Source organism: Myodes glareolus, chromosome X, assembly GCF_982192425.1.
Source record: "Myodes glareolus chromosome X, mMyoGla1.1, whole genome shotgun sequence".
NCBI lineage: Eukaryota > Metazoa > Chordata > Mammalia > Rodentia > Cricetidae > Myodes > Myodes glareolus.
The window spans coordinates 33,004,297-33,029,918 of NC_142053.1; the positions used below are offsets into that span (position 1 = coordinate 33,004,297).

The 25,622-nt window shown below is 41.4% G+C and overlaps 1 pseudogene; it reads right to left on the reverse strand.

The window, feature by feature from the left end:
• Window positions 1-764: 764 nt before the first annotated feature.
• Window positions 765-1,603, reverse strand: LOC146889279 (ribonuclease P protein subunit p40 pseudogene; annotated as a pseudogene).
• Window positions 1,604-25,622: the final 24,019 nt, after the last annotated feature.

The following is a 25,622-nucleotide window of genomic DNA, read 5'->3' on the forward strand; positions in this document are numbered from 1 at the left end:
AAAACATTGAGTCAGTCTTCTGGCTAGCAGTCAAGTTTAGAAGAAAATGTGTTCCCATTATACTTAACAAGTGATGTAGTCATCATTTTCCCTTATTTTCAAGTTTTGTTTCCTCCAGAACAATCTTCTCTGTGACCTTGGACAAATTCTAAAGAGTGATCTTGAACACAAAAAGAATTCTGGTCTCAATATATTTTTATAATAATATTTTTAATTGAACTTATGGCTTAGTTAAGAAATTTTCATAATTCTTAGATGTAATAGAAATTAACAGTAGTAGGATTGATGATATTTCTCCCCACCTTTTCTAAATCATAGCACTGTGAGGGTGAGGCTCAAGGATCTTGAGTTTGTGGTCAGTCAGGGCTACCTTGTGAGACTTGTCTCAGGAAGAAACACCATGATTACATATTACTGACCATTCCCAGAGGACTTGCTGTGCCTCTTGTGGGATGAATTGAGACAGACATCTTATTGGTTTTGGTTGCCTGAAGGTTGGAAAACACAGGGACTTGGTTGGCAAAGCTATAACTTCATACAGCACCCACTACAGGTGGCTTCTTGCTATTGCACTGTAAAACAAACAAACAAACAAACAAACAAACAAAAGAAACCTGGGAAAGTTCTTTTCAACAGTTCCTAGGTCTGGTTAGACTGGGGAAGCCATGTGACATGTGGTACATCTGAGTAGAAATTTTACTTGATTATGTGGTTTGATTGGATCTTTTTGTTATTTTTGTTTATCTATTTCATTTTTTTTTCAGTTTTACATTTTGCATTTTCTTATGGTGGACAGTCATCATTGGCCCCAACGGCCATCTGAAGCCAATAGTCCTGATTTCTAAAAACCACAAAGTTGTACAAGTGCTCTCCTCCTTTCTGGAAGCCATGTTCGTTCTCTCTCTAGGAAACAGGGCTGTCTGCAAAGCCTTGAACTGACAAGGTGACCCACGGTGCTAGCTTTGGTTCATCAAAGTAGTGGCACAGCTGTTCCAGAAGGGCCTGTATCTTCTCTGGCAGTATGAAACGCGTGATTGTGCACAGACAAGCTTGAGCTATCGCTGTGCTTGGCTGGGGACAGCAGTAGGTAGATATTAAATTGTAAGGCTGGTTATTCAGGTCCGCACTGCAGAAGACAGCGCCAAGCCAGTCAAGGAGCTCCAGGGCACTGCAGGCCTCCTCCAGCTCTCCTGCAAGTGAGCTGCTCTGCAGCACCGGGCACTGTACCTCTCTCACTGTGCTCAATGCCACTTTTGGCTGATGCTCCTGAATTTGGTATTTGGAGAAGTATGACTTCATTGTTGATTCTTCTGTAGGATGCCATGACAAAAGAAAATCAAACTTCAAAAGCTTCTTTTCTTTGAAGGACCAAGATATTCTTTCATACTTCTTAGAATCCAGGTTAAGGGATAAATCCATTAAATCAATGGAAATAACAAACTTCATAGGTTTTCTGCCAGAACACTGAGATGGATGACCCTGAAGCCCTGTTTCCTCATAAGTATCTTTATCCAGTGATAAAATTAATTTTCCATTTGGTAGGAGGACAACAGCATTGTCTTCATCAATACTTGCATTGTATGTTAATGCAGAGAATGAACCTTTCTTTTTTTTCAAAGTTTATTAAATTATGAAAGTTTCCATTTCCGCCCCTCCTCCCAATACCCTCCCACTCCCCCCACTCCCTCTCCTCCTCCCTCTCCTTTCCTAAGAGCAGTCAGGGTTTCCTGCCCTGTGGGAAGTTCAAGTTCCTCCCCCCTCCCTCCAGGTCCAGGAAGGTGAGTATCCAAACAGACTGGATCCCAAAAATCCAGTATATGCAGAGGAAACAAGTCCCAGTGTCATTGTCAATGGCTTTTCAGAAAGACTCCGGGCCAGCCACATTCCGAGAAACCGGCCACATTCAGAGAATCTGGTTGGATCACATGCTCGTTCAGTCCCAGTCCAACTGGCCTTGGTGAACTCTCATTAGATCCGACCCCTTGTATCAGTGGGTTGTAGCATCCCTCGCAGTCCTGATTTCCTTTTTCATGTTCTTCCTCCTTCTGCTCCTCATTTGGACCTTGGGGGGCTCAGTCCGGTGCTCCAATGTGGGTCTCCGTCTGTATCGCCATCCATCGTCGGATGAAGGTTCCCTCTGGTCTTGCCTTCTTTGCTCACGTTCTCTTTCCTTCTGCTTCTCGTTTGGACCTAGGGAGTTAAGTCCAGTGTTCCAATGTGGGTCTCTGTCTCTATCTCCAACCATCGCCAGATAAAAGATCTATGGTGATAAGCAAAATATTCATCAGTATGGTTATGGGCCAAGGCCAGTTCAGGCACCCTCTCCTCTGTCCAGAGAACAATCTGGGGATCTCTCCTTGGACCTGGAAGAATATATTTCAACTAAGGGAGTCATTTTAGGGTTTACAGGAGACTTGATTATCTATTTCATTTTTAAAATTCGTTTTTATCGATAAATATGGGCATTTTGCTTCCATGTATGTCTGTGCACCACATGTGTGCAGGGTCCACAGAGATCAGAAGAAGGTATTGGATCTCCTGGAACTGGAGTTACAGATGGTTTTAAGCTCCCATATGGGTATTGGGAATCAGATTGTCATCCTCTTCAAGAGCAGAAGGTACTCAACTGCAGAGCCATTTCTCTGACACCTGTTATTTTTAATGTTTTATAGTTTATGATTTTTATTAACATGTACATTCGTTGTATAAAATAGTGTGTTTCATTTGATATTCTATATGTGTATATAACATATATGGATCATATTTATCCCCTTATTTCTCTACTTCATCACAACTTCTTCCTCTGTTCCTTTCTTTTAATCAGTAGTGTTCTTTTTAGAATCCAGATATACAAGAAAACATATTATATTTGTTTTTCTGTGTTGGGTTTATTTCTCTTGTCATGATGCCTTCGTGTTCCACTTTTCTAAATACGACATAATTTTGTTGTTCGGGGCTGAAGAAGACAATATAGTGAAATACAAGACAGCTAAAAAGTAAAGAAAGAAGAAAAACTGAAGATCATATGATTTTGTTATGTAGAAAATTCAAAGGAAATACTAAAAATTATTGGAAGTAATAAATGAAATAGGAGGATAAATTGGGCAATGTTTAAAAAGTACAGGATTAACACACAGAAGTCTGTAACATGAGGGCTGGCTTGTTGGGGTTTCTATCCCGCCTGGTACCCCACAGCCGGCAAATCCCAAAGAAAATCACACACAGGACTCCATAAGATTATAAAGCTGATTGGCCCATTAGGTCAGGCTACTTATTAGTTCTTATAACTTATGTTACCCCATTATTTTTATCTACGTTAGCCACATAGCTCAGTACCATTTCAGCTGGGCAGCTTACATCTTTCCTCTCTGGCGGTCTGGGCAGAACTGCGGAGGGAGCTTCCTGCTTTCCAGAATACTCCCAGTCTTTTTGCTCCACCTCTACTTCCTGTCTGGCTTTCCCACCTATACTGCCTGCCTGGCCAATCAGCGTTTTATTAAAATATGATTGACAGAATACAGACAATTCTCCCACACCATTTCCCTCTCTTTTTTTTAAAGAAAGGAAAATACCTATAGTCCATTTGTTGGGAATGTGGGCATAGTATTTCAGGCTACTTCCTGCTGGTTGGGGGCGCTGATGATCTTATGGGGACCTAAAGAAAATTTAGAGTTATAATCAAGTCCTGACTGGAGTATCCTGTGAGTCTTGATCATCTCAGGCAACAGTCTTGAATCTGTTCTGGATGTAGAACTCTGTCATCTGGGCCAACTGTTCCTATCGGAGATTTCTCAGGTGGTCTTCCTTTTTCGAACCTGATTTTTCTTAACTCAGAATGAATCCACAGCCTCTCATTTCCTGTGGAAACAAAAGCACAATCTCTTCTCCAAAGTAACATATCTTTTGACTTCAATTTTGAAGCCAAGGTATTTTCAAAATATCTATCTTGGATAAATTCTTCAGTATTTATAAGCAAATGTGTTTTGGCGACTGTTGCTCCTTCCTCAGCATTCAAACAATTCAAAGAGAGCATAATAGCATATAGTATCAAGATTCTCTGTGTATTTTCCATCTTTATGATGGCTTTATTTTAACCTCTATTTCTTTTATTTTTACTTTTACTTTTTGAGACTGGTTCTCTGTATATCTTTGTCCTGGAATAACTCTGTAGACCAGGCTGTCTTTGAACTCAGAGATCCCACTGTCTCAGCCTCCCCAGTACTGGGATTAAAGGTGTGTGCTACCACACCTTGAACTCACAGAGATCTGTCTGTCTCTGCCTCCCAGGCATTGGGATTAAAGGCGTGTACTACCACACCTTGAGGTCACAGAGGTCAATCTACCTCTTCCCCTTGAAGTCACAGAGGTCAATATGCCTCTGCCTCCCAGGCATTGGGATTAAAGGTGTGTACCACCACACCCTATTTCTCTTTTTTATTTTTAATGACTTTAACCTTTAGCCTGTATATATTTTTAACACTTTGTAAACCATGTAGAGGTTTTCTTCCTCTTTGAATCTCTCTTTACTGTATATCTCTCTTTTTCTGACCACACGAGTCTTTAATGGGTAGGACTAAAGCCGTAGCTTTGACAGTTAGATCCAGCCCATTCCTTACCTTTTCAGCCTCATGGCTGAGATACCAGCCAGAGCTGTGTTCACTGCCACAACTCTATGGTGTTTCAAGGTCCTTGCCAGCAAGCAAGCTGCAGCATTCTGTTCACAGACCACATTTAGTCGAACTGCCTGCCTGAAAGAGTCAGAGTTTGCTCTGGCAGGACAGCCCAGAAAGCCAGCATTTTAAAACAGCGCAGCTTTTTTCCTGCTATGGCTGAAAACCGAAAAGCATGCATTCAGCTTTTCATCAACACCATTCAAGTGTTTCGTGGCAGGACCTCTTAAAGAGCTGCAAGGTTTTGCAGCTAAAGCTGAGTCAGGAAGCCTCTCTTAGATGAGAGCATTTGTTTGTCTCTAGCAAGCAGAGCAGACCCGAGAAATTGCTGCTACCAAGAAATCATGCATAATGCTGTTATTTTGTTCTAGAATTACTTCCCAAGCAGTCTCAGGCTTTATGTGGATACAGTTGTCCACACGTTGGCACCATATATAACATGACCTCTCCGGTGGTCTGGGCAGAATACTCCCAGTCTCTTTGCTCCACCTCTACTTCCTGTCTGGCTTTCCCACCTATACTGCCTGCCTGGCCAATCAGCATTTTATTAAAATATGATTGACAGAATACAGACAATTCTCCCACACCAGAAGTCAACTGTGTTTCTGTACAGTGAAAGTAAGCAGAGGAACTTAATAGGAACGTAATTTCACACCATCAAAAATACGGAATTATTTAGGAGTAAATTTGTCAAAAGAACTACAAATTCAGAAAACGGGCAGCTCAAGATAGCAGAATTTCCTATAACCCACTGATCACAGTAGAAACAAATAGTTGGACAGCAACTGCCATGCAAGGTGGGTGGCTAGAGAATGCACTGACGTTTTTGTTGTCACCTAAGTTCTTAATAAAATATGCTGTGATATTGAGTCTTCTAGAAATGACAGGGACACTTCACCCATGATATCTCAAAGACGTTAGTATAAACAGGACTTGAGCAAGGAAAACAGACATGTCAACATGGAAGAGGGAAAGCTCACAGGGCCTCAATCCTAGACAAAGAACTACAGGCAACTAAGAAATACTGAGACCAGAAAAAATAGTCCTGCCTAGGAGAGAGCCCTCCAGTTGTTTAACCAGTACTCACTGGTCATCCCCAAAATCATATACCCACAAGTAACCCTAAATGGACTCAGCAGGTTGTAGTTACGTATTTATGCATTTATATATGTACTGGTTGGTTTGGCGTGTCAACTTGATACAAGTTGGAGTCATCAGAGAGGAAGGAGCCTCAGTTGAGGAAGTGCCTCCATGAGATCCAACTGAAAGGCATTTTCTGAAATAGTGATCAGTTGGGGAGGGCCCAGCCAACTGTGGGTGGTGCCATCCCTGGGCTGGTTGTCCTGGGGTCTATAAGTAAGCAGGCTGAGCACACCATTGGGAACAGGCCGGTAAGCAGTTCCCCTCCAACGCCTCTCCATTAGCTCCTGCCTCGAGGATCCTGATCTCTTTGAGTTCTTGTCCTGACTTCCTTCAGTGATGACCAGCAAAGTGGAAGTGTAAGTCAAACAAAGCCTTTCCCTCCCCAACTTGCTTTTCGGTCATGGCGCTTCACTGCAGCAATAGTAACCTTACCTAAGACAATATATATATATAACAATGAGAAAAGGGGTCATGAATTCAAGAGGAAGCAAAGGTGGATATGAGAGGGACTGAAAGGAGAAAAAGGAAGGAGGGAAATATGTGTATTAAATATGTGTATTTTAATTGAACAAATCTTACTTTATAGTTGTGTGTTTGTGAACCTCAATGTTTTCATCTGTGATATAATAATGCGAGGAGGTTGATGGGATAAAGTTTTAGCTGAATAGAATGCGTGTTTGAAAGGTGAAAAAAATCAAGGAAATTTGGTGAGTGAAATAGAGGGAGCGTTGTCCTGTGTGAGAGTGGAGTGGCTCGGCAATAGCGGGCAGGGGACGAGGAGAGAGAAAGAATGAGAGATTCAGAAAACAACCAGGCCAGGTCTTAGCACTGTGCCTAATTAGATAGATCCTGGAATCTGCATAGCTCATTGGTCCAGTGAATGGTCTTCCCGGTCTGCATTTGGTTAAAATACAGTGACTGGGCACCATCTTGAGTGGACCCTGTTTGACCATATGACTTTGGGAGTCAAATGTCTTTGCATTTTTTCATAGCAAGGGTCATTAGAAGACCCAGCCTAGTTGTTGTTAGTCTGGGAATGTAGTTTAATTACAATGGAAGGGCCTTGAATCAGACTGTGAGCACTCCGTGCACTCAGAAGGTACTCTGGAGCACAGAAGGGAGAACCCACTTCCTGTTCAGACCCCTGGTTTTTTCAGCAAGTATAAGCTCTGGGAGTGGGGAGGAGCACTTGTACATGATTTCGTGTGGATTCTAAATCACAGAATGTTTGAGAAAAAAGGTGCGCACATCCCACTGATGCCTGCCCTGCAATGTGGATTGCTTCAGCTCCACTGGGCTTGCCTGTCTAATGAACTCGTAGAGGATGCCACTAGAGCTCAGATTAGACAGTTGAAATCTTCCTTTCCACCCCACCCTGTTCCGAGAAGGGCAGCCAAGCATAATTACATCCAGCTTTGCCCACAAACTATGCCCTCTGGTTGCTAGGCAAGCAAAGTATCACAAATGGGAGAAAAACCTAAACAATACACAGCCTCAACAATGGTCTGCAGCAAACACAGTCACAGTAAGGTCTCTTTGGCATAGGTTGAGATATTTCACTTCTGTCTGTGCTATTAACCTTAAAAGTCAGGAAACCTGTCTCTTTTTTCATTTCTTTATTTTAATGGCATATTGTTTATTTTTCCTATGGAAACTTATGCTCATATCTGATTACTTTGAATATTTACATAAATTTTAAAATCTTTTTTCTTTATTTGTATTTTATGTGTACATATGTATTTATGTGTGTATATGCACATGCATATGTGTGTACATGTGTGTGGAGGCCAGAAGACAATGTGAGGTATCTTTCTCAATTGCTTTACACATTAGTTTCTGAGACAGGGTCTCTCACTGAGGCTGGAATTCACCAACTGGTCAATAGATCCCAATGATTCTCCTATCCTTGCCTGTCATTTTGTCAACACTGAGATCACAGATGCAGTCATTGCACTCATTTTCCTTTTTTTGTTTGTTTGTTTTGGTTTTGGTTTTTTTTCCAAGACAGGGATTCTCTGTAGCTTTAGAGCCTGTCCTGGAACTAGCTCTTGTAGACCAGGCTGGTCTCGAACTCACAGAGATCTGCCTGCCTCTGGCTCCCGAGTACTGGGATTAAAGGTGTGCGCCACCACCGCCCAGACCCATTTTACTTTTTTAAAAAAATATTTATTTATTTATTATGTATACAATATTCTGTCTGTGTGTATGTCTGCAGGTTAGAAGAGGGCACCAGACCTCATTACAGATGGTTGTGAGCCACCATGTGGTTGCTGGGAATTGAACTCAGTACCTTTGGAAGAACAGGCAATGCTCTTAACCACTGAGTCATCTCTCCAGTCCCCATTTTACTCTTTAAACATTCTTAAAAATTTAATTTTGAGATTATGGTATATAGTCCAGACCCTCTAATACATGCCTCCCTGATTTCCTTTAAATTATGGCTCCTTTTTTTTAACTAATTGTTGCAAATTTTATATATATATATATGTGTGTGTGTGTGTGTGTGTGTGTGTGTGTGTGTGTATGTGTTCCTAAATATAACCTGTTCAGCTTTCAACTGAGTATTAAGGGTAAGCAACTCCTCATGTTGTATGGCAGGCACTTTACTCATTGAGCCCCAATTTCTGTCCTTTTACTTTTATCTTTTCCTTTTATTCCTTTTAACATATTTTTCCTTTTTTTTCTTTGCCTTGTGTTGTTTCTTGAGAGAGGGTCTTGTTATATAGTCCAGACTAGCCTCAGGATGCTAATTTCTGGAGGTATAGATATAGGCCACCACATCCTGCCTTTTATAAATATTTATTTTATTTTAATTAAAATGTCATTATAATTGCATAATTTTTCTCTTCTTTTCCCTCTCTCCCACTCCCCCTCTGTCCTCTCCCTTCAACCCCTCTTGTGTTCCCCTCCTTACACTCTCTTCACTCCATGACCTCTTCCTTTTTTACTGTTATACATTCATTATACATTCATGGTGTGGAGCTTTGAAAGGAAATGATCCCCAAAGGGAGTGACACTATTAGGAGGTGTGGCCTTGTTGGAGTAGGTATGGCCTTGTTGGAGGAAGTGTGTCACTATAGGGGTGGTCTTTGAGGTTTTCTATGCTCAGGATACTGACTAGTGTCTCAGATGATTTCCTGTTGGTTGTAAAATGTAGGACTCTCAACTGCTACTCCAGTACAATGCATGCCTGCACACCACCATGCTCCCTGCCATTAATGGCGAATCAATCCCACACCAATTATGTTTTAAGGGGGTATTTATTTTGGGGGGTAAAACTTACATACACCATAAACCGTCAGGAAGGGAGCCTAGTCGCTGGAGCAGGAGCCAGGACCAAGCGCCGGAACCAAGAGGCCGAGCCGAGCTTGCCGCTCTTCTTTTAAAGAGAAATATACCACGCCCCAGTGGGCTGGTATTTCAGTGGCTATTGGCTGACGGAACAGAAGGCACTCCCACAACACTGTGGGCTCGTGCTTCAGCAACTATTGCCTGAAGCAGTGGAAGGTAATCCCGCAGCACCTCCCCTTTTTGTTTAAGTAAGAGAGTTCTAAGCCTACTACGAAATTATATACAGTAAGTACAAACCTACACAATTATATACAAAAAGTACAAATATCTTATTCCAATTAGCTAAAGTCTTGTATAATAAATAACTTGGCCAAGTCATGAGAGGAAAGTAGCTACATTTATCTAGTCTTCAACCCCATAGAAGATCCGAGAAGGGAAATAATGTTACCCGAGTAATTAGGAAGTGCAATCAAAGAACTTCCAAAACATGCAACAAATCACAGAAACAACTGGCTAACTGGGCAATCACCAAAGACCTGTTTGCAGCGTTGAGGCAACCAAATTTGACTAAGGCCTAGAATAACTGACAGATTATTTTTAACAGACAAGAGATTTTTCAAAACCATCTTACCCTGTCTTGGCAAGATTTAACAATTCTGTTTATTCATTTCCGGATTTTATCCATTTCCGGATTTTAACAGGCAAGAGATTTTTTAAAACCATCTTACCCTGTCTTGGCAAGATTTGACAGTTCTGTTTATCCATTTCCGAATACCGTGTATTTGTCAGTAGTTGAGGTATGGGCAGTTCCTTGCCCAGAGGCCAGTTTTGTCAAGAAGACAAGCTTCAAGTGGAGTGTCTTTGGTGCTCAACAATCTCTCGGGAATAGGTTGGTGTTGCCAGGAGTGACTGTGTCTCACTACACAGAACTCTAAGATTAAATTAAATGCCATTTTCTATAGCTCTTCGAAGAGGTTGAAGATTATTTATATATAATCTCTATGTATCTAAAGAACCTGATTAGTCTAACCATAAATATGACAGACATAGATGACTATTGATCTACAATTCTTAACATGTATCTAACTTAAAGACTAAGAGAATAAACAACTGTGCAATAAATGAGGACAATGACCTCCAAATGTAAACAATAAATATCAATACATAAACAACATATGAGTATCTTAATCAGAGGTAAAAATGTACACTACACTGCAATATGGTATACATATATCAATATAATATATATCAATACATAAAAATGTTTTAACAGGTAGAAGCATGCATACATACAATATTCAATATATGCCGATGTAATTATCTATAAACAATAACTCACAAATACCATTATTATCTATCCAATTATCCCCCCCTTTTTTTCAAAAATATCCCTGAGCTTATAAAATTCCTTTCCCAACTCTCAACCGTATACTAATTATAATCAATCCCTAAATATTGTTCCTAAACCTGAGGACAAACTTTGCTGAGAGAGGGGACATCATCCTCTAGAATTACTTCCAGCTGTCATGGGGGTATGGTTCTTTCTGGAGGATCCTGTGAAACTAAAATGATGGTTAAATTTCAAGGTCAATGTCTTTTAAAATTGCAAACAGTCTCTGAGTATTTTGTGGAGGTCTGGCCAGAATGTTGTACAAGATGTGCACCATTTCAGCTAACCAAGTTGGAATCATCTGTGCAGCTGATACCTAAAACAGGACTTGTAGTAGCACTATCAGTATCATGATGTCATATCAACCAAGTGGAGTTGTTGTTGTGGGGATCCCATCTTCTTCCTGGAAACTTCAAATGTCAGTGCAGAAAGAACTCATTGTTCATTGTGGAAAACTTAAACAATAATTATATAGACATATACAAACATATATTCAATGAAAGGTATGATAGACATATTCAATGAAAAGTATGATAGATATGAAGAAAAGCAAAGATGTTTTCTAAACTCATATTTCTTTCTGTCTCATATCATGGCTCCTGACATAAGACAGAAACTCCAGAAACTCTGGGTTTTTCTCCTAACAACAGGCTTGGAATTAGAGAGGGACCGAGCCAAGAGTCCAACTCCAAAACCAGCTCTATAAATTCAGAAATATGATTTAGTATATTCCAGAGCTTCATACTCACAGATCCTATTCAGTTTTCTTGATAATCCATATTGGGTAGTTATTTTTCCATCTGTCAGTATTCAAACATCCAGGGTCCTTTGAATTTTTCAAAGATGAGTATTTTCCTGTGGAGACAAGAACAGAACCTTGCCCCCATTTTATGTTTTTCTTACCACCTGTATGGTCATCATCATTGTAGATGCTGTCATTTCTCCTTTCCAAGTGGTTTCTTCTCTTCAGATCTAACCTTTATTAATTTTTTTTAAAGTTTATTAAATTATGAAAGTTTTCATTTCCGCCCCTCCTCCCAACATCCTCCCACTCCGCCCTCCCCCTCCTCCTCCCTCTTCATCCCTAAGAGCAGTCAGGGCTTCCAGCCCTGTGGGAAGTTCAAGTTTCTCCCCACTCCTTCCAGGTCCCTGAAGGTGAGTATCCGAACAGACTGGATCCCAAATATTCAGCATATGCAGAGGAAACAAGTCCCAGTGTCATTGTCAGTGGCTTTTCAGAAAGGCTCCGGGCCAGCCACATTCAGAAAATCTGGTTGGATCACATGCTCGTTGAGTCCCAGTCCAACTGGCCTTGGTGAACTCTCATTAGATCAGTCCCCTTGTATCAGTGGGTGATCGCACCCCTCGCGGTCCTGAGTTTTTTTCATGTTCTTCCTTTTTCTGCCCCTCATTTAGACCATGGGGGGCTCAGTCCGGTGCTCCAATATGGGTCTCCATCTGTATCGCCATCCAACGTCAGATGAAGGATCTATGGTGATAAGCAAAATCTTCATCAGTATGGTTATAGGCCAAGGCCAGTTCAGGCACCTTCTCCTCTGTCTAGAGAACAGTCTAGGGATCTCTCCTTGAACCTAGGATCCCATTTATAATCAAGTCTCCTGTAAACCCTAAAATGACTCCCTTAGTTGAGATATATTCTTCCCTGATCTCATATCCATCCTTCCTCCCTCCCCCCATCCCAGTCCACCTAGCTTTCCCCATTCCTCCACTACTCCCTTCTCTCTAACACTCTCCCCTTCCAACAACCCTCCCACCCCCTCATGCACCCGAGGTTACCTGGGACTCTTGTCTATTTCCAATCTCCAGGCAGATAGCTACATGATTTTCAACAGGTTCACCTTCTTATTTAGCTTCTCTAGGATCACGAATAATAGGCTCAAAGGCCTTTAATTATGGTTAGAATCCACATATGAGTGAATACATACCATATTCCTCTTTTTGGGTCTGGCTTACCTCACTCAGTAAGGCGTTTTCTATTTCCATCCATTTGCAAACAATGACATACAAAATTCAAGATGTCATTGTTTTTTACCGCCGAGTAAAACTCTAGTGTGTATATGTTCCACACCTTTATTAACCATTCTTCTATTGAGGGGCACCTAGGTTGTTTCCAGGTTCTGGCTATTACAAATAGTGCTGCTATGAACATAGTTGAACAAATGCTTTTGTGGTATGATAGGGCATCTCTTGGGTATATTCCCAAGAGTGGAATTGCTGGGTCCTGAGGGAGGTTGACTCCCAGTTTCCTGAGAAACCGCCACACTGATTTCCACAGTGGCTGCACAAGTTTGCATTCCCACCAACAATGGATGAGTGTTCCCCTCACTCCACATCCTCTCCAGCATAGGCTATCATTGGTGTTTTTGACTTTAGCTATTCTGACAGGTGTAAGATGATATCTCAAAGTGGTTTTGATTTGCATTTCCCTGATCGCTAAGGAGGCTGAGCATGACCTTAAGTGCCTTTTGGCCATTCAGAGTTCATCTGTTGTGAGTTCTCTGTTCAGTTCAGTACCCCATTTTTTAATTGGGTTAGTTAGAGTTTTAGTGTCTAGTTTCTTGAGTTCTTTGTATATTTTGGAGATCAGACCTTTGTCTGATGAGGGATTTGTGAAGATCTTCTCCCAGTTGGAAGGTAGCCTTTTGGTCTTACTGACAGTGTCCTTTGCTTTACAGAAGCTTCTCAGTTTCAGGAGGTCCCATTTATTCATTGCTTCTCTTATTGTCTGAGCTCCTAAGGTTCTGCTTAGGAACTGGTCTACTGTGCCTATATCTTGTAGACTACTTCCCACTTTCTCTTCTATCAGGTTCAAAGTGGTCAGATTAATGTTGAGGTCTTTAATCCATTTGGATTTGAGTTTTGTGCATGGTGATAGATATGGATCTATTTTCATTCTTCTACAGGTTGACTTCCAGTTATGCCAGCACCATTTGTTTTTTTAAGTAATTTTATTAAATTATAAAAGTTTCCATTTACGCCCCTCTTCCCAACACCCTCCCACTCCCCCCCTCCTCCTTCCTCTTTGTCCCTAAGGTCAGTCAGGGTTTCAAGCCTTGTGGGAAGTTCAAGATCGTCCCCCCTCCCTCCAGGTCTAGGAAGGTGAGTATCCAAACAGACTGGATCCCAAAAATCCAGTATATGCAGAGAAAACTAGTCCCAGTGACATTGTCAATGGCTTCTCAGAAAGACTCCGGGCCAGCCACATTCAGAAAATCCGGTGACATTCAGAGAATCTGGTTGGATCACGTGCTCGTTCAGTCGCAGTCCAACTGCCCTTGGAAAACTCTCATTAGATCCGACCCCTTGTATCAGTGGGTGATAGCATCCCTCGCAGTCCTTCGTCATTTTCTTCGTTCTTCTGCTCCTCATTTTGACCTTGGGGGGCTCAGTCCGGTGCTCCAATGTGGGTCTCCGTCTGTATCGCCATCCATCGCCAGATGAAGGATCTATGGTGATAAGCAAAATATTCATCAGTATGGTTATGGGCCAAGGCCAGTTCAGGCACCCTCTCCTCTGTCCAGAGAACAATCTGGGGATCTCTCCTTGGACCTGGGATCCCATATATAATCAAGTTTCCTATAAACCCTAAAATGACTCCCTTAGTTGAAATATATTCTTCCCTGATCCCATATTCATCCTTCCTCCCTTCCCCCCATCCCGGTCAACCAAGCTTTCTCCATTCCTCCCCTACTACCTTCTCTCTAACCCTCTCCCCTTCCAACAACCCTCCCACCCCCCCCCCCATGCACCCAAGGTTACCTGGGACTCTTGACTATTTCCTACCTCCTGGCGGATAGCTAAATAATCTTCATCAGGTTCGTCTTCTTATTTAGCTTCTCTAGGATCACGAATAATAGGCACAAAGACCTTTAAATTGTGGTTAGAATCCACTTATGAGTGAATACATACCATATTCCTCTTTTTGGGTCTGGCTTACCTCACTCAGTAAGGCGTTTTCTATTTCCATCCATTTGCATGCAAAATTCAAGATGTCATTATTTTTTTTATTTTTTTTATTAAATTATAAAAGTTTGATTTCAGCCCCTCCTCCCAACACCCTCCCACTCCCCCCACTCCCTCTCCTCCTCCCTCTCCATCCCCTAGAGCAGTCAGGGTTTCCTGCCCTGTAGGAAGTTCAAGTTCCTCCCCCCTCCCTCCAGGTCCAGGGAAGGTGAGAGTCCAAACAGACTGGAGCGCCAAAATCCAGTATATGCAGAGGAAACAAGTCCCAGTGTCATTGTCAATGGCTTTTCAAAAAGGCTCCGGGCCAGCCACATTCAGAGAATCTGGTTGGATCACGTCCTCGTTCAGTCCCAGTCCAACAGGCCTTGGTGAACTCTCATTATATCAGTCCCCTTGTATCAGTGGGTGCTCACATCCCTCACAGTCCTGATTACTTTTTTTATTTTCTTCATCGTTCTGTTCCTCATTTGGACTGTGGAGTGCTCAGTTCGGTGTTCCAATATGGGTCTCCATCTGTATCGCCATCCAACGTCGGATGAAGGTTTCCTGTGCCCTTGCCTTCTTTGCTCACGATCTCTTTCCTTCTGCCTCTCATTTGGACCTAGGGAGCTAGGTCCAGTGTTCCAACGTGGTTCTCCGCCTCCATCTCCATCCATCGCCAGATGAGGGTTCTATGGTGACATGCAAAATATTGATCAGTATGGTTGTGGGCCAAGGCCGGTTCAGGCACCCTCTCCTCTGTCCAGAGAACCATCTGGGGATCTCTCCTTGGACCGGGGATCCCCTTTATAATCAAGTCTCTTGTAAACCCTAAAATGATTCCCTTAGTTGAGGTATATACTTGCCTGATCTCATATCCATCCTTCCTCCCTCCCCCCCATCCCAGTCCCCTGATCTTTCCCCAATCCTCCCCTACTCCCTTCTCTCTAACCCTCTCCCTTTCCGACAACCCTCCCACCCCCCCATGCACCCGAGGTTACCTGGGACACTTCTCTATTTCCTACCTCCTGGCGGATAGCTAAATAATCTTCATCAGGTTCATCTTCTTATTTAGCTTCTCTAGGATCACGAATAATAGGCTCAAAGACCTTTAATTATGGTTAGAATCCACTTATGAGTGAATACATACCGTGTTCTTCTTTTTGGGTCTGGCTTACCTCACTCAGTAAAGCGTTTTCTATTTCCATCCATTTGCATGCAAAATTCAAGATGTCATTGTTTTTTACCGCTGAGTAAAACTCTAATGTGTATATGTTCCACACCTTTTTTAACCATTCTTCTATTGAGGGGCACCTAGGCTGTTTCCAGGTTCTGGCTATTATAAATAGTGCTGCTATGAACACAGTAGAACAAATGCTTTTGTAGTATGTTAGGGAATCTCTAGGGTATATTCCCAAGAGTGGAATTGCTGGGTCCTGAGGGAGGTTGACTCCCAGTTTCCTGAGAAACCGCCACACTGATTTCCACAGTGGCTGCACAAGTTTGCATTCCCACCAACAATGGATGAGTGTTCCCCTCACTCCACATCCTCTCCAGCATAGGCTATCATTGGTGTTTTTGAGTTTGGCTATTCTGACAGGTGTAAGATGATATCTCAAAGTTGTTTTGATTTGCATTTCCCTGATCGCTAAGGAGGTTGAGCATGACCTTAAGTGCTTTTTAGCCATTCGAAGTTCATCTGTTGTGAATTCTCTGTTCAGTTCAGTACCCCATTTTTTAATTGGGTTAGTTAGAGTTTTAGTGTCTAGTTTCTTGAGTTCTTTGTATATTTTGGAGATCAGACCTTTATCTGTTGAAGGGTTTGTGAAGATCTTCTCCCAGTCAGAAGGTAGCCTTTTTGTCTTACTGACAGTGTCCTTTGCTTTACAGAAGCTTCTCAGTTTCAGTAGGTCCCATTTATTTATTGTTTCTCTTATTGTCTGCGCTCCTGGGGTTCTGCTTAGGAACTGGTCTCCTGTGCCTATATCTTGTAGACTACTTCCCACTTTCTCTTCTATCAGGTTCAAAGTGGTCGGATTAATGTTGATGTCTTTTATCCATTTGGACCTGAGTTTTGTGCATGGTGATAGATATGGATCTATTTTCATTCTTCTACAGGTTGACATCCAGTTATGCCAGCACCATTTGTTAAAGATGCTATCTTTCTTCCATTGTATAGCTTTAGCTCCCTTGTCGAAAATCAGGTGTTCATAAGTTTGTGGGTTAATACCCGGGTCTTCTATTCGATTCCATAGGTCGACTTCTCTGTTGTTATGACAATACCAAGCTGTTTTCAATACTGTTGCTCTGTAATAGAGTTTGAAGTCAGGGATGGTAATGCCTCCAGAGGTTCCTTTATTGTATAAGTTGTTTTGGCTATCCTGGGCTTTTTGTTTTGCCATATAAACTTGATTATTGTTCTCTCAAGGTCTGTGAAGAAGTTTGATGGGATTTTGATGGGAATTGCATTGAATCTATAGATTGCTTTTGGTAGAATTGCCATTTTTACTATGTTGATTCTCCCAATCCAAGAACAGGGAAGGTCTTTCCATTTTCTGGTATCCTCCTCAATTTCTTTCTTCAAAGACTTAAAGTTCTTGTCAAATAGGTCTTTCACTTCCTTGGTTAGAGTTACCCCAAGATATTTTATGCTATTTGTGGCTATCATGAAAGGTGATGTTTCTCTGATTTCCCTCTCTGCTTCTTTATCCTTTGTGTAAAGGAGGGCTACTGATTTTTTGGAGTTGATCTTATATCCTGCCATATTACTAAAGGTGTTTATCAACTGTAGGTGTTCTTTGGTAGAGTTTTTGGGGTCGCTGATGTACACTATCATATCATCTGCAAATAACGAAAGTTTAACTTCATCTTTTCCAATTTGAATCCCCTTGATCCCCTTATGTTGTCTTATTGCTATTGCTAGAACTTCAAGCACTATATTGAAGAGGAATGGTGAGAGTGGACAGCCTTGTCGTGTTCCTGATTTTAGTGGAAAGGCTTTGAGTTTCTCTCCATTCAATTTGATGTTAGCTGTCAGCTTGCTGTATATTGCTTTTATTATATTTAGGTATGATCCTTGTATCCCCAGTCTCTCCAACACCTTTATCATAAATGGGTGTTGAATTTTGTCAAATGCTTTTTCAGCATCCAATGCAATGATCATATGGTTTTTATCTTTCAGTTTATTTATATGATGGATTACTTTGATAGATTTGCGTATGTTGAACCAACCCTGCATCTCTGGGATGAAGCCCACTTGATCATAATGGATAATTTTCCTAATGTATTCTTGGATTCGGTTTGCCAGTATTTTATTGAGTATTTTTGCGTCAATGTTCATGAGTGATATTGGTATGTAATTCTCTTTCCTGGTTGTGTCTTTGTGTGGTTTTGGTATCAGGGTAACTGTAGCTTCATAAAAAGAGTTTTGCAGTGATTCTTCTGTTTCTATATTGTGAAATACATTAAGGAGTATAGGTATTAGCTCTTCCTGGAAGTTCTGGTAGAATTCTGCATTGAAACCATCTGGTCCTGGGCTTTTTTTGGTAGGGAGATTTTTAATAACAGCTTCTAATTCTTCACGACTGACAGGTCTATTTAGATTGCTCACCTGTTCTTGGTTCAACTTTGGTATATGGTACTTATCTAAAAAAATGTCCATTTCTTTTACATTTTCCAACTTTGTGGCATATAAACTTTCGTAGTAAGATCTAATGATTCTCTGGATTTCCTCTGTGTCTGTGGTTATGTCCCCCTTTTCATTTCTGATCTTATTAATTTGCATGTTCTCTCTCTGCCGTTTGATTAATTTGGATAGGGGTTTGTCGATCTTGTTGATTTTCTCCAAGAACCAGCTTTTTGATTCATTGATTCTTTGGATTGTTTTCTATATTTCTATTTTGTTGATTTCAGCCCTCAGTTTGATTATTTCCAGTCTTCTAGACCTCCTGGATGAATCAGCTTCTTTTTTTTCGAGAGCTTTCAAGTGTGCTGTTAAGTCTCCAATGTGTGCTTTCTCCGTTTTCTTTAATTGGGCACTTAGTGCTATGAACTTTCCTCTTGCACTGCTTTCATAGTGTCCCTTAGGTTTGAGTATGTTGTGTCTTTATTTTCATTAAATTCAAGGAAGACTTTAATTTCTTTCTTTATTTCTTCCTTGACCCAGGGGTGATTCAGTAGTTGACTGTTCAACTTCCATGAATTTGATGGCTTCCTGGGGGTAGCACTGTTCTTGAATTCTAACTTTAATCCATGGTGGTCTGACAAGACACAGGTGGTTACTAATATTTTTTTTGTATCTGTGGAAGTTTGCTTTGTTACCAAGTATGTGGTCAATTTTCGAGAAGGTTCCATGAGCTGCAGAGAAGAAGGTATATTCTTTCCTATTTGGGTGGAATGTTCTATAGATGTCTGTTAAGTCCATTTGATTCAATACCTCAAATAATTCTCTTATTTCTCTGTTAGGTTTCTGTCTGATTGACCTGTCCATTGGTGAGAGAGGAGTGTTGAAGTCTCCTACGATTAGTGTGTGTGGTTTGATGACTGCCTTGAGTTCTAGAAGTGTTTCTTTTACATAAGTAGGAGGCTTTATATTAGGGGCGTAGATATTCAGGATTGAGACTTCCTCCTGATGAATTGTTCCTGTTAAGAGTATGAAATGTCCATCTCCATCTCTTCTGATTGATTTTAGTTTGAAGTCAATTTTGTTAGATATTAGAATGGCCACACCAGCTTGTTTCTTAGGTCCGTTTGCTTGGAAAACCTTTTCCCAACCCTTGACTCTGAGTAGATGTCTATCTCTGTGGTTGAGGTGTGTTTCTTGTAAACAGCAGAATGTTGGATCCTGTTTTCTTATCCAGTCTCTAAGTCTGTGCCTTTTTATAGGTGAGTTGAGTCCATTAATATTAAGTGATATTAATGACCAGTGGTTGTTGATTCCGTTTATTATTTGTGTGTGTGTGTGTGTGTGTGTGTGTGTGTGTGTGTGTGTGTAGTAGAGTTTGTGTGTTTCTCTTCTTTGAGTTGTGGTTGTGAAGGGTCGCTAGTTGTCTGGGTTATTGTAGGCAGTGATGGCAATGTTGGATTCCTTGGGTTGCGATTTTCCTTCTATTACTTTCTGTAAGGCTGGATTTGTGGCTACGAATTGTTTAAGTTTATTTTTATCCTGGAATATTTTGTTTTCTCCGTTGATAGTGAATGATAGCTTGGCTGGGTATAGTAGTCTGGGTTTGCATCCATGGTCTCTTAGTTTCTGCAGTACCTCTATCCAGGACCTTCTGGCTTTCATGATTTCCATAGAGAAGTCTGGTGTAAGCCTGATAGGTTTACCTTTATAAGTCACTTGACCTTTTTCCTTTGCAGCACTTAATATTCTTTCTTTAATCTGGATGTTTTGTGTTTTGATTATTATATGGCGAGGGGACGTTTTTTTTTTTTGATCCAGTCTATTCGGCGTTCTGTATGCTTCCTGAACCTTCATAGGAATATCATTCTTAGATTGGGAAAGTTTTCTTCTATAATATTTTTAAATATATTTTCTGGGCCTTTGATCTGCAGTTCTTCTCCTTCTTCAATCCCTATTATTCTTAGATTTGGTTTTTTTATTGTGTCCCAGATTTCCTGAATGTTTTGTGAAGAGAATTTGTTGAATTTGCTGTTTTCTTTGACCAGAGCATTTATTTTCTCTATGGTGTCTTCAGAATCTGAGATTCGTTCTTCTATCTCTTTTATTCTATTGGTTATGCTTGATTCTGTAGTCTTCGCTCGTTTACCTAGGTTTTCCATATTCACCCGGTTCTCGTTTTGTGTTTTCTTCATTGCCTCCATTTCAGTTTTCAATTCTTGCACTGTTTCCTTTACCTGTTTGATTGTTTTTTCTTGGTTTCTCAGGGTATCATTCATGGATTTACTTATTTCTTCAAACTTTTTGTTATATTTCTCATCCATTTCTATACTCATTTCTTCAAACTTTTTGTTATACTTCTCGACCAGTTCCTTAAGGGAGTTATTCATATCCTGTTTAAGGGACTCTATTGCTTTCATAATGGCACTTTTTTCCACTTCATCTGGGTTAGAGTGTTCAAATCCTTCTGTTGTAGGGTCGTTGGGATCTGGTGTTTTCATGTTGTTTTTCAGATTGTTGGAGGAGGTCTTGCCTTGGCGTCTGCCCATCTCTTCGTTCAAATGCTCTCTATTGGAACTTCTGGTAGCGGGTCAGGTTCCCTTGTTGGGCAGGGAGTTCACTGATAGAATGCCTACCTTTCCTCAGGCAGGCTATTGAAGCACAGGCACTCCCTCTTTCCGGGATGCGCCTACAGTGCAGGCCCAGCGTGCAAGGCAGCTGAGCTGGGGAAAATTTTATGGCCCCAGTGGGAGGGGAGAAATATAGAAATTTGTACCTGGATGGAAGCTGGGATGGCAGGCGGGAGAGCTTAGCAGGGTGGAACCAGCACTGCAGGTTGACCTGGGAGTCTATGGGGTCGGGGAAAGTCCGAGCTCCTCCTCACCGGGCCCCTGCCGCTGGCCTGAAACAAACTCACCCCTCCAATGGCCCACTGGCTGGAGGCTGGGATGGCTGGCGGGGGCGCTAGCAGGGTGGAGCCAGCAGAGCAGGCTGACCTGGGAGTCTATGGGGTTGGGGAAAGACCGAGCTCCTCTTCGCAGGGCCCCTGCCCCAGGCCCAAAGCAAACTCACCCCTCCGATGGCCCTCTGGATGGAAGCTGGGATGGCTGGCGGGGACGGTAGCAGGGTGGAGCCAGCAGTGCAGGCTGACCTGGGAGTCTATGGGGTCGGGGAAAGTCCTAGCTCCTCCTCGCCAGGCCCCTGCCGCGGGCCTGAATCACACTCACCCCTCCGATGGCCCTCTGTATGGAAGCTGGGATGGCTGGCGGAGGCGCTAGCAGGGTGGAGCCAGCAGAGCAGGCTGACCTGGGAGTCTATGGGGTTGGGGAAAGTCCTAGCTCCTCCTCGCCGGGCCCCTGCCGTGGGCCCGAATCACACTCACCCCTCAGATGGCCCTCTGGATGGCAGCTGGGATGGCTGGCGGGGGAGCTAGCAGGGTGGAGGCAGCAGTACAGAGTGACCTGGGAGTCTATGGGGTCGGGAAAAGTCCTAGCTCCTCCTCGCCGGGCCCCTGCCGTGGGCCCGAATCACACTCACCCCCAACCTTTATTAATTTTGATGGTATCCACAATTTTTCTTCTCCTGTGGAAACAAGAACAAAACACCTTCCCCAACATAGCACATCTCCTGGCTTCCACTGTGAGGTCAGCACATCCTTGAAATAAATTGGTTGATTTAATTTAGCAGACTTTTCCAATATCCAATGTCTTTCTGCAGCCGTTGTCCCCTTCTCATTAGCAGTGAGAAAATTCAAGGTTAATAAAGCATTATGTAACCTATTCCTGGGGGTATTTTCCACCCCTTTCTGTTTGTTCAACATATCTTTTAATAGTTCGATTTGATCTTTCTATAACTGCTTGACCTGTGGGATTGTATGGTATACCTGTAACATGCTTAATATTATAATAAGCAAAAAATCGTGTCATTTTCCTAGAAACATAAGCTGGACCATTATCCGTCTTTATCTGTGTAGGTATACCCATGATGGCCATAACTTCTAATAAATGAGTGATTACTGAATCAGCTTTTTCTGAGCTTAAAGCAGTTGCCCATTGGAAACCTGAGTATGTGTCACTGGTGTGATGTATGTATTTTAATTTGCCAAATTCTGGAAAGTGAAACATATCCATCTGCCAAATTTCATTCCTTTTAATACCTTTTGGATTAGTCCCTGCAGGCAATGGTGTTTTGTTATAAAAAGAGCAAGTAGGGCATTTCTTTACAATCTCCTTACCTTGTTGCCATGTAATAGAAAACTCTTTTTTCAAGCCTTTGCTATTGACATGATGTTTCTTATAAAATTCAGATGCCTGCAGCACACTACCAATCAATAATTGATCAATATCTGCATTACCTTGTGCTAGAGGACCTGACAGACCTTTATGGGATCAGATATGCATTATATACATAGGGCAGAGCCTGTTCCTGATCATGTCTTGTACCTGGATAAACAATGAGGTCAGTTCTGTATCATCAGGTATAAAGTCAGCAGTTTCAATATGCAAAATAACTCTTTCTTCATATTGTGAGTCAGTAATTATATTAAGAGGTTCTTTAAAATCCCTAAGCACCATAAGGATGGCATATAATTCTGCCTTCTGGACAGAATCATAAGGACTTTGTTCCACTTTACTCAATTCTTCTGATTTGTAACCTGCTTTCCCTGATTTATTACCATCAGTATAAAATGTACAAGCTCCGGTTAATTTGAGCATCACGGACAATTCGAGGAAGGATCCAAGAAGTTCTCTTTATAAAGTTAAGTCTCTTGCTTTTTGGGTAATTGTTATTGATTTCTCCCAAAAAATTAGCACAAGCTCTTTGCCATGGTTCATTGTCTTCCCATAACTTTCTTATTTCATCAGTAGTGAAAAGCACTATAATTTTTGCTGGGTCTATACCTGCTAGTTGATGAAGTCTCAGTTTATCTTTTATAATTAATTCAGAGACCTTTTCTACATATGTTTTCAATTTTTCACTTGGTTTGTGTGGTAAAAAGATCCATTCTAAAATAGTATCTTCCCTCTGCATTAAAATTCCCGTAGGAGAAATTCTGGAAGGCAATATGACTAGAATGCAACTAAGATTTGGATCCACCCTATCTACATGTGCCTCCTGTAATTTTTCCTCAACCATCGTCAGTTCCTTTTCTGCTTCAGCTGTTAACATTCTGGGACTATTCAAATCTTTGTCAGCATCTAAGGTTTTGTTTAAATGAATTATTAGATCAGGTGTCATCCCAACAGCTGGTCGTAGACTGGAAATGTCTCCTAATAATCTTTGAAAGTCATTAAGAGTTCGTAACCAGTCTCTCCTGACTTGTGCCTTTTGAGTCTTAATTCTTTGTAAACCTATTTTATAACCTAAATAATTAACAGAATCTCCTCTCTGAATTTTTTCAGGAGCAATTTGCAATCCCCATTTAGGTAATACTATTTTTACTTCTTCAAACAGCCTTTCTAAGGTGTCTTTGTTTTGATCAGATATCAGGATATCATCCATATAGTGGTATGTTATGGACTTAGGAAATTGTTTGCATATAATTTTCAATGTTGGCTTACAAAATATTGGCACAGGGTGGGAGAGTTTAACATTCCCTGTGGGAGGACGGTCCACTGGTACCTCCTTGCAGGCTGAGAGTTATTATAAGTAGGCACTGTGAAGGCAAACTTTTCTCTATCTTTTTCTTGTAATGGTATAGTGAAGAAACAATCTTTCAGATCAATAACTATAAGAGGCCATCCCTTTGGTAACAGGGAGGGCAGAGGAATTCCAGATTGCAGAGGGCCCATAGGTTGAATAACTCTTTCAACAATTATTTTAACAAGCTATTAGAACCTTGTTGATAGCTCTAAGATCTGTCTCCATTCTCCATTTACCAGATATTTTCTTAACAACAAATACAGAAGAGTTCCAAGGGCTGGTAGATTCTTCTATATGTCCAGCATCTAATTGCTCTTGTACCAGCTGTTCTAAAGCCTGTAACTTTTCCTCAGCTAAAGGCCACTGTTTAGTCCATATTGGTTTCTCAGTCAACAATTGTAGAGGCATGGCTGTTGGTACCTCTGAAGGGTCATCAATTGTGTTGTGTTCTCTTATAGCTCTAATGGCTGGTTTCCACCATCTGTAATATCTTGTAATATTGTCCTCAGAAATATAGGCTCTGGAAGCAGCAGGAATGTTAATTTGGGTATTCCATTGCTGCAATAGGTCACGGCCCCATAAATTCACAGCAATATTGGCTACATATGGCCTTAGTTTTCCTATTTGTCCATCTCGACCTATACAATTGACCCATCTCGTGCTTTGTCTTACTTGAGATAGGGTTCCAATTCCTAAGAACTGAATATCTACCTCCTGAAGAGGCCAATGCGGATGCCAAGATTCTGGAGTAATGATACTTACATCCACACCTGTGTCCAGTAAGCCAGTAATAAATTTGCCATTTACACACACTCTTAGCTGTGGTCTTTGTTCATTTATAGAAGTCAGCCAGAATATTTGTTTACTTTGTCCTCTTAGATTTCTTGATTCATTCACCACATTTAACTCATCCTTCAGGCCGTTATTGCTATTAACAGCAGGCATGGGGCATTCTAATTTCCTTGAAGAGGCATGTTTTCTGCAGTGATCAGAAATGACTGGACTACATTTGCCATGGGGGCCTTCGAGAGGCCCCCTATTGAGTTTCCCGATGGCAACAGGTTGCCCTGTTTATCTCTTGTTGACCTACACTCATTCGTCCAAAGCCTGTCCTTTCCACATCTCCTACATAAACCTGAAGGCTGAGTCCTCCTATTCCTGTTATTCCTATAAGAGGCATTATTCCTGGAATTCCATTGTCTGCAGTCCCTTTTCATGTGTTCCATTTTGCCACAATGAAAGCATTTTGTAATCTGATGTCTCCTTTTACCTTTGGAAATTGCTTCTTGCGCCCATGTTTCATTGCCATAATCAAATGTATCAACATTCATTGTATGTAAAACCCACTCACCCAAAGGCGCTGATCTGATCTTTAAAGGCCTCAGGATCCTTTTGCATTCTACATTGGCATTCTCATAAGCCAAAGACTCAATTACTATATTTCTTGCTTCTGGATCAGGTATCCCTATTTGTACAGCCTTAGTTAGTCTTTGTAAAAAGTCACTAAAGGGTTCTCTCTGACCCTGTTTGACCCTGACATACGATTCTACTCTCTGACCTGAGTCTTGAACCCTGTCCCAGGCCCTTAGAGCTGCTGTGACACATATGGATAAAATGTTTTCATCATAAAGAGCTTGTTCCTGAGGATCAGAGTAAAGTCCTTCCCCTAGACTTTGATCTAGTGAAACCTCAATTCCTTTCGCTGATTCTTGTTGTTGTAAAAGTCTGGCCTCTTGTTTGAATAGGCATTTGAAATGCCATAAACGTCCGTTCTCGAGGACAGCTGACGTTAATTGATTCCAATCTTGAGGAGTGGCCCTGCTGCTCAGAGCCCAGGATTTTAACATCTCCCTAACAAAGGATGAATGTAGTCCAAAATTCACAATTGCTTGTTTAAATT